Below are 11,605 nucleotides of genomic sequence, written 5' to 3'. Positions count from 1 at the left end.
TTCCAGAGGACATCTTGTGGTGGTGTCAGACAAACCTGGATTCCAAAGAACAAACATTATTTCACTATGACATCAGTGTCTTCCAACTCCTGTTCAAGTCAGGATTTCTGTAAACACCAAGTCCTGCCCAGGCTGCGTTTTACTCACAGATACCACCTTACTACCCTTTCCCAAGCTGCTGTAGTAACCTCCTTACTCGTCCCCCGACTCCAGCCTTAAGTCAGAGGAAGCTTCCCAAACCACTGCTACAATCGATCATGCACACCCAGATGAAGCCCTGCAACACAAGTCCAGCCAAGTGCCAACAGGCACAACTCAAGCCTCCTGAGAATGGTACTAACAATGTTCCAGTCTCAATGTCCATCCCGAATGGATGCAGTTTCCCAGCTATGCCCTTGTAAACCCTTTTCCTAGAATTCCACCTCCTCCACACCCTTCCTTGCACACTAGAACCCTCCTTCGGGGCTACTCCCCAACTTATGCAGGGCAACATCCTCATCTTCACTCTGCTTCCTTGCACTGATAATACTCTTCATTCCTGCTGATTTCTCTCCTTTGCTGCATCGGGAAAAACAGGCCCTCATCTGTCCTGTCCACTGCTCTGTCCCCAGTGCCTAAAAGCAATGCCAGGCCCAATGAGGCACCTCCTCTCTATTGAGCAAACAGATTACTAAAATTATTCGATTCTCACTGTGTGCTGTACCATCCTCAGTGAGCACCCATTAACCCGTCTTAAAATCCTTTACAGACATAGCTGACCTCCTTACTCAACTAAAGAAGTCATGCCTTTGTCATCCTTGTACTCCAAACACCTGGCACACAGTAGATGTCCTATGATGTTTCCCAAAGTATTTTCACAAGAGACACATACACAGCTGTCTAATTTTTCCCCCAAAAATTGTTAACACTTTACTATTTCTTTGTTCATTACTGCTACACAAATTTCAGAAGATAAAAAAAAAAAAAAGTGCTGAAAGAACAACATTAAAAAAGAACAAACAACTTACGCGTTTAGAAAAGGGAAATGAGAGAGATTCCAGTAAGTTGGTGGCGGTGGGTGCCATCGAGTCAAATCTGACTCAACAACTCTGTAGAACAGAGCAGACTCCCAAAGGGTCTCCTAGGCTGCATTGGTTATTAGAGTAGGTTGCCAGAGCCCCATTCTCTCCAAGCCAAAGGTTAAATTCAATCACTAAGGTTTCAATTAGCTGCTGTGAACTGCATCACCAGAGCTCCTTCTGGCAGAGAACTTGAACTCCTTAAAAGGGCCGAGCGGGGCGGACTGACTTTCTAACATGTCTAGTGGTTACCAGGAGTACTGGTGTGCTGCTGTTATACATTGGACTGCAAGGTCGGCAGTTCAAACTCGCCAGTCGCTCCAAAGAAACCCTCTACAGGGTCGCTATGAGTCAGAATCCACTCAAAGGCATTTATCAACAACAAAGGGCTACTAGTGGGAAGGAGGGGTGGGTTTACTGCTTATAGAGTACTGAGCTTCACTTTAAGTGATGGAAAAAGCACATTAGTTAAAGGCAGAATTACAACAGCCAGTTACTGTAATGTGTATTATTGTATATACTATATACAGAGCTGTCAATAAGTTATATACCTGCAAAAAGTTGAATTGGCAGAAGTTATATGCCAACTCTATTTACAATAACAACAAAAGGAGTGTATGCTGAAGCTGCTTATATACAACCAAGCATTTCATAGGATTTGGCTCCTTACTTTGGAGGTTAAGGGTAATAGTTTCATAAAATATCCTTGTTAACTGGCCTATTAACATGTTTAATATTTCTGTTCTGCCTCCTAGTTCTCTGCATAGTGCCTAAGGTCTTAAAAGCTTGCAAGCTAATGGGGGCAGGGAGGGGGGAGACGGGTAATGTCACTACCATCAAAGAAGACCCAGGGATCTCACCTTAAAATCCACCACTCATCTATCAGTTTGTCATACTGTGTGTTGTTGCGATGCTAGAAGCTATGTCCCCAGTATTTCAAATACCAGCAGGATCACCCATGGTAGACAGGTTTCAGCAGAGATTCCAGACTAAGACAGACTAGAAAGAAGGAGAGGTGACTACTTCTGAATGCCTAGCCTCTGGAAATCTAAGAATAGCAAAACATTGTCTGCTATAGTGACGGAAGAGGAGTTCCTCAGGTTGAAAGGCACTCAAAATACAACTGAATAAGACCTGCTTCCTCAAAGCCGACTTAGTGATGTGGACGGAGCAAAGCTTTCAAAGCCTTAATTTGGTGATGGGAAATAAGAATAGCTGCAAACATCAATTACTAAGTGGAACATGTAATATATGAAGTATGAATCTAGGATAATTAGAAATCATCAAAAACGAAATGAAACACATAATGATTGATATCCTAGGCATTGTTATCAAGTGCAGTCGAGTTGGTTCCAACTCATAATGACCCTGTAAAGGGTTTCTGAGGAGCAGCTGTGGGTTTAAACTGTCAACCTTATGGTCCACAGTCTGGTGCTGTTCCTACAGCCCCACACCAGAAGTCCCATCCTAGGCATTGTTGCTGTTAAGTACCGTCAAGTCGGTTCCGACTCATAGCAATCCTGTATAGGGTTTCCGAGGAGCAGCTGGTGAGCTTGAACCACCAACTTTGCGGTTCTAACCGACTTTACAGTACACAGCATTAACCCACAGCGCCACACCAGGGCCCCATCCTAGGCATTGTTGTTGTTGTTAAGTGCTGTTGAGTTGTTTCCAACCCATACCAACCCTGTATAAGGTTAGCAAGGAACAGCTGGTGATCCTGAACCACTGACTTTGTGGTTCAAACGACTCTGCAGTTCTACATTAGCCCACAGCACTACACCAGTACTTCATCCAGGCATTAGTAAACTGAAATGGACAGTTATTGACCACTGTCAATCAGACAACCATACAGTTTGCTATGCTGGGAATCACAGCTTGAAAAATGTTGCATTCATATCAAAAGAAGCACTTTAGGATCTATCCTGAAGTATAATGCTGTCTGATAGGATATTCATATACCTACAAGGATGGCCAGCTAATACAACTATTATTCAAATTTATGCACTGATCTCTAAAGCCAATGATGAAGGAACTGAAGAATTCTACCACCTACTTCAATCTGAAATTGATCAAACATATAATCAAGATGTATTGGTAAGTCCTGGTGTGGTGATGTAGGTTAATGTGCTGGACTGCAAAATCGGTTTTAACCACAAGGTTGGAGGTTCAAGCTCACTAGCTGCTCCCTGTAAACCCTATTCAGGGTCACTATGTGTCCGAACCAACAGCATTTAACAATAACAACAGAATGCCAAAGGGAGAAACAAAAGAGAAGGATCAGTAGTTAGGAAATATGGTCTTGGTGATAAAAATGATGCTGGAATAAGACTATAGGTGGAAGCCTGAACCACATCCACATCTCCAGAGATGGGAAATTCCCACTTGAAAGGACAAGCAGACCAACCTGGAGTGGCTAGAAGAACAGAAGATACTTCTTGAAAGAAAGACCTACAGGAAAAATATGAAACAACATAGGCAAACCGACTGTTACTACAAGAACAAGCAACTTGCTTGCCCAGGAAACATCAAGGCAAGTGGTCAGGTCAGGTCCCCTCAGTGCAAACCCCCTTCCAAGACTAAGACTCAATGGGAATACACGCTGTGACTGGTGACCACGCTCGACACCATACAACGTTCAATAGACTTCTGTGAACCCGGGTGAAGACCTGGTTGGCCAGCAGTGTGGCAAGACCTGGGGACTCTTGGGTCCAGTGTCAGTGACATAGCCACAGAGGACTAGAGTGGAGAGTGAAGCATCCAGCTGATAAGAAGAGAGGGCATATGCATAAGAACACCCACACTTCATATGCATAAGAATACCCACTTATCCTGGCTTCAGTGACTGGATGATCAGAGCTCAACCAGAAGTAAAAAGAAGAGTAAAAAAAAAAAGAAGTATTCTCATACAATTTGATAAACTTGACCCACACCTATGTAAGCAGTAGCTCAAAAGAGGGAACAAGTCCTAACAGCAAGAATCATTCCCACACCCTCCACACACAAAGTAGACAGGGATGGGCAACTTGGACATTGGCTACCAAAAATGGGGGTGGGGAGCTACAAAGGCAAGAAGTGACTGGCTTACAAGCTTTCAAGAGGGAACCTAGATCCAGAGGGCCTGGAGGAAGGTAGAATCTCCAGTGTGTAGTATACAATCTGACTAGGCAGGGCTGATGCAATGAAATGCAGATGGGTCTCTTGTGATACAATAGTGAATAATTGTTATCAGGACTGATTGTGAGGGTTGGAAATGTAAAGGTAGATGTTTCATAGCAAGGAGGGGAGTAATTAACTTTTCAGTCTAGGAGCGGAGGTCCCTAGGACCATCAAGGGAGAAGAGCAGAGAGCGGGACCCTACCCAGAGAAGCAGTGATGCCTGAAATGGAGCCAGAGATGATGATGTGGAGCGATGGAGCAGCTGGAGACTTTAGATCCAGAGAGTGACTGTGTGCTGAAGACCTGGGGGGTATTGGGGAAGGATTGCATGGAGGGGATTGTAACCATGGCAATGAGACGATATATGATAGAATGAATGTAAAACTAATGTTCTCCCATGTAAACTATCACATAATTCACAATAAAACATTTAAGAAAAAAAAATTGATGCGGGAGATTGATAGAATTTTGCAAAAATCAATGACTTATTCACTGCAAATATATTTTCAACAATACCGAGAGATATACATGTACCTCACCAAATGGAATACACAAGAATCAAACTGGCTACATCTATAGGAAGAGACATTGTCATCAGTCAATACAAGACTCATTAACAACCTACAATATGCAGATGATACAACCTTGCTTGCTGGAAGCAGAGTACTTACAATACTTACTGATGAAGATCAAAGACTCTAAGCTTCAGTATGGATTACACGTCAACGTGAAGAAAACAAAAATTCTCACAAGTGGACCACTAAATAAAATTATGATAAAACAGAGAAAAGATTAAAGTTGTCAAAGACTTCATATGCATGTGAAAGTTGGAAAATGAATAAGAAGACTGCACATCATTGCATCTGAATTATGGTGTTGTCTCTCATACTTTTGACATGTTGTCAGAAGGGACCAGTTCCTGAAGAAGGCCATTATGCTTGGAAAAGTGGAGGGTCAGCAAAAATGAGAAAGCCCCAGAAGGAGATGGAATGACACAGTGGCAACAACAATGGGTTAAAACATAACAATTCTGAGGATGGCACAGGACCAGCAGTGATTTGTTCTGTTGTGCATAGGATCACTGGTGGTGGTTATGTGCCATGGAGTCAATTCCTGTAAAGGGTTTTCGAGGCTGTAAATCTGTATGGGAGCACAGAATGGCTGGTAGTTTTGAACCACTGACCTTGAAGTTAGCAGCCCAACTCGAAGCCACTAAGCTACCAGATCACTAATGAGTCATAATCCACTCAACAGTACCTAACAACAACCTTCACCTGGGACAACTACGGAACGAGGAGAATGATAATAGGAGGAGGAAACGGAATACGTGGCTAATTGTCTCCAGGAACAACCGTCTCCTTTGCCATCAGATCAGAAGAACGCAATGATGTCTGGTTATGACTACTGAACATTTTGATCAAAGAACCTAGAGAAGAATGCTGATCTAAAAGGAGAAAATGCAGAACAGGATTTCAAATGCTCCTGGATTTCAGATTTTCTGGAGCTACAAAGGCTGGATAAACCCCTGAAACTAATACTCTTTAAACCAAAAATATCCTGATACCTTCTTAAAGTCTTACAACTGTTTAACTTAAATAACTTAAAAAAAAAAAAAAAAAGTCTGCATTAAGCCTTGTGCTCTTTTAAGAACTATCGATGGGATCAAATTGACAAGGACAACTCAAAACTAGACAGAACAATAGGGGGCAGTGAGTCACTATTAATAGGGCAAGAACAACTCAGTGAAGGGCAAGAATGGTTCCGCAACTTGATGAATGTAATCAATGTCGCTGAATTGTACATGAAGAAACTGTTGCATTCGTATGTTTTGCTGTCTTTTTAATTTTTTTCCTTTTTGCACCAACTTTTTTTTTTAAGATTTTATTGTGAGTTGAGTGAAAGTTTACAGGGGATCATCAGTTTTACATTCAACAAATCCATATACTTTTTTCATTACAATGATTATAAACCATCAGTTAACAGTATTTCTCTCTATTCGTTTTAGCTCTTTTTTAAAAAAAAACAAAAACACTCAGGCATATGTAATAATTTACATCACAAAAGCGCACATTCCACATGTCTGCCTCCTGGCCACCAACTCTCAGTCCCTCTCTTTTCATGAATTCAGAGTCCTCAACTGCTTCCTCTCTCTATGTCCCCTTCTCTGCCTCTATAGCTGGTGTCGCGGCTTCCCTGGATAAGGTCTTGCATTCTGCTTATGCTCTTCTCCCTTAATGGTCCTAGGATCCTCTGTTTTGGACTGTAAAATTAACTACTCACCCATTTTTTGTTATAAAGCTTCTACCTTTACAACTGTTACAGTTGCAATTAGTCATAACAATTACTCACTACTGAATCATAAGAATCTTATCCCCATTTCTTTTCACCAGACCCATCTAGACTTGATGAAAACTATTCAGTGGGGGACTCTATCATCCCACACACACTCAAACTAAACTCCTTCTGGGAAACTTGTAAGTCAGTCACTTCATGCCTTTATTGCCCCCTCATTTTAGGTAGCCAATGTCTAAGTTACCCATCCCTATCAACCCTGTATACCGAGGAGATAGCATTTATACATGATGTGAAGACTCCTTCCCTCTCTGTTGGTATTTTGAACTACTACATCTATGAGTATAGGTCAAGTTCATGAAATTATAGCAATTTACCCTCCTTTCCTTTATCAAAAAAAAAAAAATTTTTTTTCCCCTTCATCTAAGTTCAAGTGCATCTCCCCTCACTTCATATCAGCTAGATGCTTCACTCTCAGCTCTAGTCCTCCATGGCTATGTCCTTGTCCATGGGCTCAGGTGTCCCCAAGTCTCACCATACTTTGGACTAACCAGCCCTTCCTCTTCTCTCAACAGGAGTCTTCAGAATGTGGTTGAACTCAGCCCATTTCTTCACTGCTGCCTTTCCCCATCTTCCATTTACCAGTAGACCAATGTGGTCGCCAGCAAGCTTACATGTCTGCTCATGTGTTTCCTTTGAGAGTCAGTCTTAAAAGGGGGTTTGTCCTGCAGGGACTTGATGGCTTCCCGGTGAACAACTTGCTTACTCTTATAGTAGCCAATCATACTGCCATTTTCGTTTTGCTATTTTTGTTTTTCCTGCTGATCTTTCTTTGAAGATGTATCTTCTGTCACTGTAGCTGTTCCAGGCTGGTCTGCTTGTTCTTTCTAGTGGGAATGTCCCACCTCAGAAGGATATGGAAGAGGCTCAGGATTCCACCTAAGGTCCCATACACTGCAAAGGCTCTGCAAGAGGCTTCTTTCACTGAGCAAGTTCTAGAACCCCTTTTAGATATTCCAATCAGTGAAGATGGGCTTACAAGTTTTCTGTAATCATGTTTCCTGACATTTCATTCTATCCCACTCAAGTGTCTGTTTTACAATAATAAGCAAGGGAAACCAGTATAAGACAGTTAAGCATCTTAGTATTATTTTCCCTCTTCTGACTATGCCTAGATTCCTATATCACGGAGCCCTGTTGTTCCAAGGTTGAACAGGCATCTCTGTTTATCTCTCTCTCATTTGCTGCTGTGTATATTTTTCACAACAAAATAAAACTGTAAGAAAATGAAGCATCACTTTTGTGAGTCTGTATTTATAAACAATTCACTCAATAAGAAATGTACGCAGCAGAAAATGAGTCCTCATGTAATCCTAAACTAAATCTACTGTCCCAAAATGGTCACTACTAACAACTGTTATATATTCTTCCACACCTGAATGAATGCACACAAATGAGCTATACTATATGTGCTCATTTTATATATATATATATATATATATACACACACACACACACACTCACTCATATTGAGAATAGTTTCATATTGCTCTATACTCTAATTTTCTCACACATTTTCTTTGTCATCTTTCTATAAGTTGACTTCATAGTTTTAACAATTGTATAATATTCCACTATGTGATTTTAATGTTATTATGAGCTCTGGTAGCGTAGTGGTTACGAATCGGGCTGCGAACCTTAAGGTCAGCGGTTCGAAACTACCAGCCGCTCCACAGGAGAAAGGTGAGGCTTTCTACTCCCGTAGGGATTTACACTCTCGGAAACCCTGTTACAGGGTCGCTATGGGTCGGAACCGACTCGACGGCACTTAACAACAACAACAACATGAATATTTTATTACATATTATGGATTATAAGGACCTCTGGTAGCATAGTGGTTACAAATCAGGCTACTTACTCAATTTACTTATCCACAGAGAAAAATGAGGCTCTCTGCTCCCATACAGAGTTACAGCCTTGGAAACCCTATAACAGGGTTACTTCGAGTCATAACCGACTCCACCGCACAGAACCACCAACATGATCAGTATATATTACAGATATCAATATTGTTAATATTACTCTAAAATATATATGAGTATTTTCTATCTCCAGCTGGTCACTAGAGTATAATGAGGAATACCCTTGTATAAATATATATGTATACAGTTCTTTTGTGAGAATACATTCTGTGAAGGGGAAGTGTACAAGCTGTACACGTTAAATTCCTGCCAAGAACATTTGAATGCCACCTCCCCCACCCCACCCCCCATCAGAGCTGTTTTCAGTCAATGGAGGCATGTCCTTCAACAGGACAAAATCTGTGACCGACAAAACGTAACCTTTACACTAAGCCATACTCACACCTAACTAATTCTGTCTCTTCACGAAAACTAGGTATTGTTCTATTCCTACCAGGGTAAACTCTGGACTGCACTAGAGGTACAATTACTGCAGAGACATCAAGTAAAGATGATTATTCCACAAGAGAGGTCCTTAGCTCATTGCCCTGACCTCGAAGTGAAGCAAGCACAAGAAGGATCCCTCACTATCACATTCAGAAAGAAGCTACAAGCTCCACAGAGCCAAGCGCTTCCACAAGACAGCAGTGCCTGAGATTTATATCCCCACTCATCATTCCTGTCCTCCAAGGGACTCTGGGAACTACTGAGTGGAGCTAGGGCCAAGGGCACAGACTTAGGCAATAGGCTAGAAAGCTTTTTAAAAATAAAAATCACTGCCACCATCAGCAGTCACTCTCTTTAGGGGAAAACAATGATCTTCATCAATACATTTTCAGTATGAATGCCAATCCATACTTAGCCTCAAAATTTTGTGTTTACTATTTTGAAATAGGAAAATTTCTAAAATTATCCCGCCTTCTTTGTTTTTTCTTGTGGAAAATTTAAGTATAACGCAACATTCACCAGTTTAATTTTTTTTTTTTTTACAATTTACAATGTACTACATATTTGGCTTTCTACTCCTGTAAAGAGATTTACACCCTCGGAAACCCTGTTACAGGGTCGCTATGGGTCGGAACCAACTCGATGGCACTTAACAACAACAACAACAATGGAGTCCTGATGTGGAACTGTGGGCTTATGCGTCAGACAGCTAAGTCGCTTGAACTGCAATGTCGGAGGTTCAAGCTCACCAGCTGCTCCTTGGAAGCCCTATACAGGGTCGCTATGGGTCGGAATTGACTCGATGGCACTTAACAACAACAACATTTACAACAGGAGTACTGGTGTGGTGCTGCAGGTTAACGCGCTGGACTGCAAAGTCATTTGAACTGCAACATCAGCAGTTCAGGCTCACCAGTCGCTCCTCAGAAACACTATACAGGGTCGCTATGGGTCGGAACTGACTGGATGGTACTGAACAACAACAACATATTTACAATGTGGCGTCCTGGTATGGCACAGTGGGTTAAAGCGCTAGACTGCCAGGTCAATTTGAACTACAAGGTCGGGGGTTCAAGCTCACCAGTCACTCCTCAGAAACCCTATGTAGGGTTGTTATGAGTCAGATCTACTTGGCGTCACTTAATAACAACAATATTTAGAGTGCACAATTCAGTAACACTGATTATGTTATGCAACCATCACTAGTATCCATTGCCAAAGTTTCCATCACCATTAATAGATACGCAATGCTTCCTAAACAATGCTAGACAGAAGTAAGACGCTTTTGAAGGGCCATAGTCATGTTATGAACAACTCGCATCTGTGTGTTAGATCACAGGGTTGACCTCCCAAAGCAACTTGGGCAATTAGGGCTAAAGAATCCCAGCTTCATGTGGGTTATGAAGTTTCCAGCATAATGTTTCTCTCCTCCCTCCCTCATTAGCTGCCACACTGTAACAGATACTCCATCTCTACTTTCCAGACATCCCTGCTATGAGAACCCAAAAAGAAGCCAGAACTGAACATACATTAAGAATAAACAGGGGTCGGCAAGAACAAGTGCCTTACAAAAGGTGGCAAAAAAGGAGCCAAGAAGAAAGTGGCTGATCCACTTTCTAAGAAAGATTGGTGAAATGTGAAGGCACCAGCTATGTTCAATATAAGAAATATTGGGAAAACACTAGTCACATGACTCAAGGAACCAAAGTTGCATCTGATGGACTTAAGGGTCGTGTTTTTGAAGTGAGTCTTGCTGATCTGCAGAACGATGAAGTTGCATTTAGAAAATTCAAGCTAATTACTGAGGATGTTCAAGGCAAAAACTGCTTGACCAACTTCCATGGCATGGATCTTACCTGTGACAAAATGTGCTCCATGGTCAAAAAATGGCAGACCATGATTGAAGCTCACGTTGATGTCAAGACTACAAATGGTTATTTACTTCGCCTGTTCTGTGTTGGTTTTACTAAAAAACGCAACAACCAGATTCGGAAGACATCATATGCTCAGCACCAACAGGTCCGTCAAATTCGGAAGAAAATGATGGAAATCATGACCCGAGAGGTGCAGACAAATGACTTGAAAGAAGTGGTCAATAAACTGATTCCAGACAGCATTACAAAGGACATAGAGAAGGCTGCCAGTCTATTTACCCTCTCCATGACGTGTTTGTTAGGAAAGTAAAAATGCTGAAGAAGCCCAAGTTTGAGTTGGGAAAACTCATGGAGCTTCATGGTGAAAGCAGTAGTTCTGGAAAAGCTACTGGAGATGAGACAGGTGCTAAATAAAGTTGAACGAGCTGATGGCTATGAGCCACTGGTTCAAGAATCTGTTTAAAATTCAGACTTTTAATGGTGAAAAAAAGTCTTATTTGTAAAAATAAATAAATAAATAAACAAGAAGTGCACTTGAGAGTCACTGGTAAGGGCAGTAAGTTTTGGTGCACAGATTTTGTGACAACCAACCCAAGCACCATCGCTAACCCTGAATGTGTGGCTTGCAGATAACAGTGGTTCATCCTAAGGTGGCAGGAGTTTGTTTATGACACATCGAGGCAGACGATTGGCCAGCTGCCCGTACAAAAGCACGAGACATAGATGGATAATCCCAGGTCTTAGGGGCTGTTTGTTTTTACAGAAACTTTGTTTTTAAGTGCCATGGAGTCGGTTCTTATATATATATACAGTT

At 41.7% G+C, this 11,605-nt stretch overlaps 1 pseudogene; it reads left to right on the top strand.

Annotated features, from left to right (window-relative positions):
• Window positions 1-257: 257 nt before the first annotated feature.
• On the top strand, window positions 258-11,254 carry LOC102813827 (annotated as a pseudogene).
• The last annotated feature ends 351 nt before the right edge of the window (window positions 11,255-11,605 follow it).

The sequence above is a fragment of the Chrysochloris asiatica genome, unplaced genomic scaffold (assembly GCF_000296735.1).
Source record: "Chrysochloris asiatica unplaced genomic scaffold, ChrAsi1.0 scaffold00083, whole genome shotgun sequence".
In the NCBI taxonomy this organism is placed as follows: Eukaryota; Metazoa; Chordata; class Mammalia; order Afrosoricida; family Chrysochloridae; genus Chrysochloris; species Chrysochloris asiatica.
This window is presented reverse-complemented; position numbering and strand designations above follow the sequence as displayed.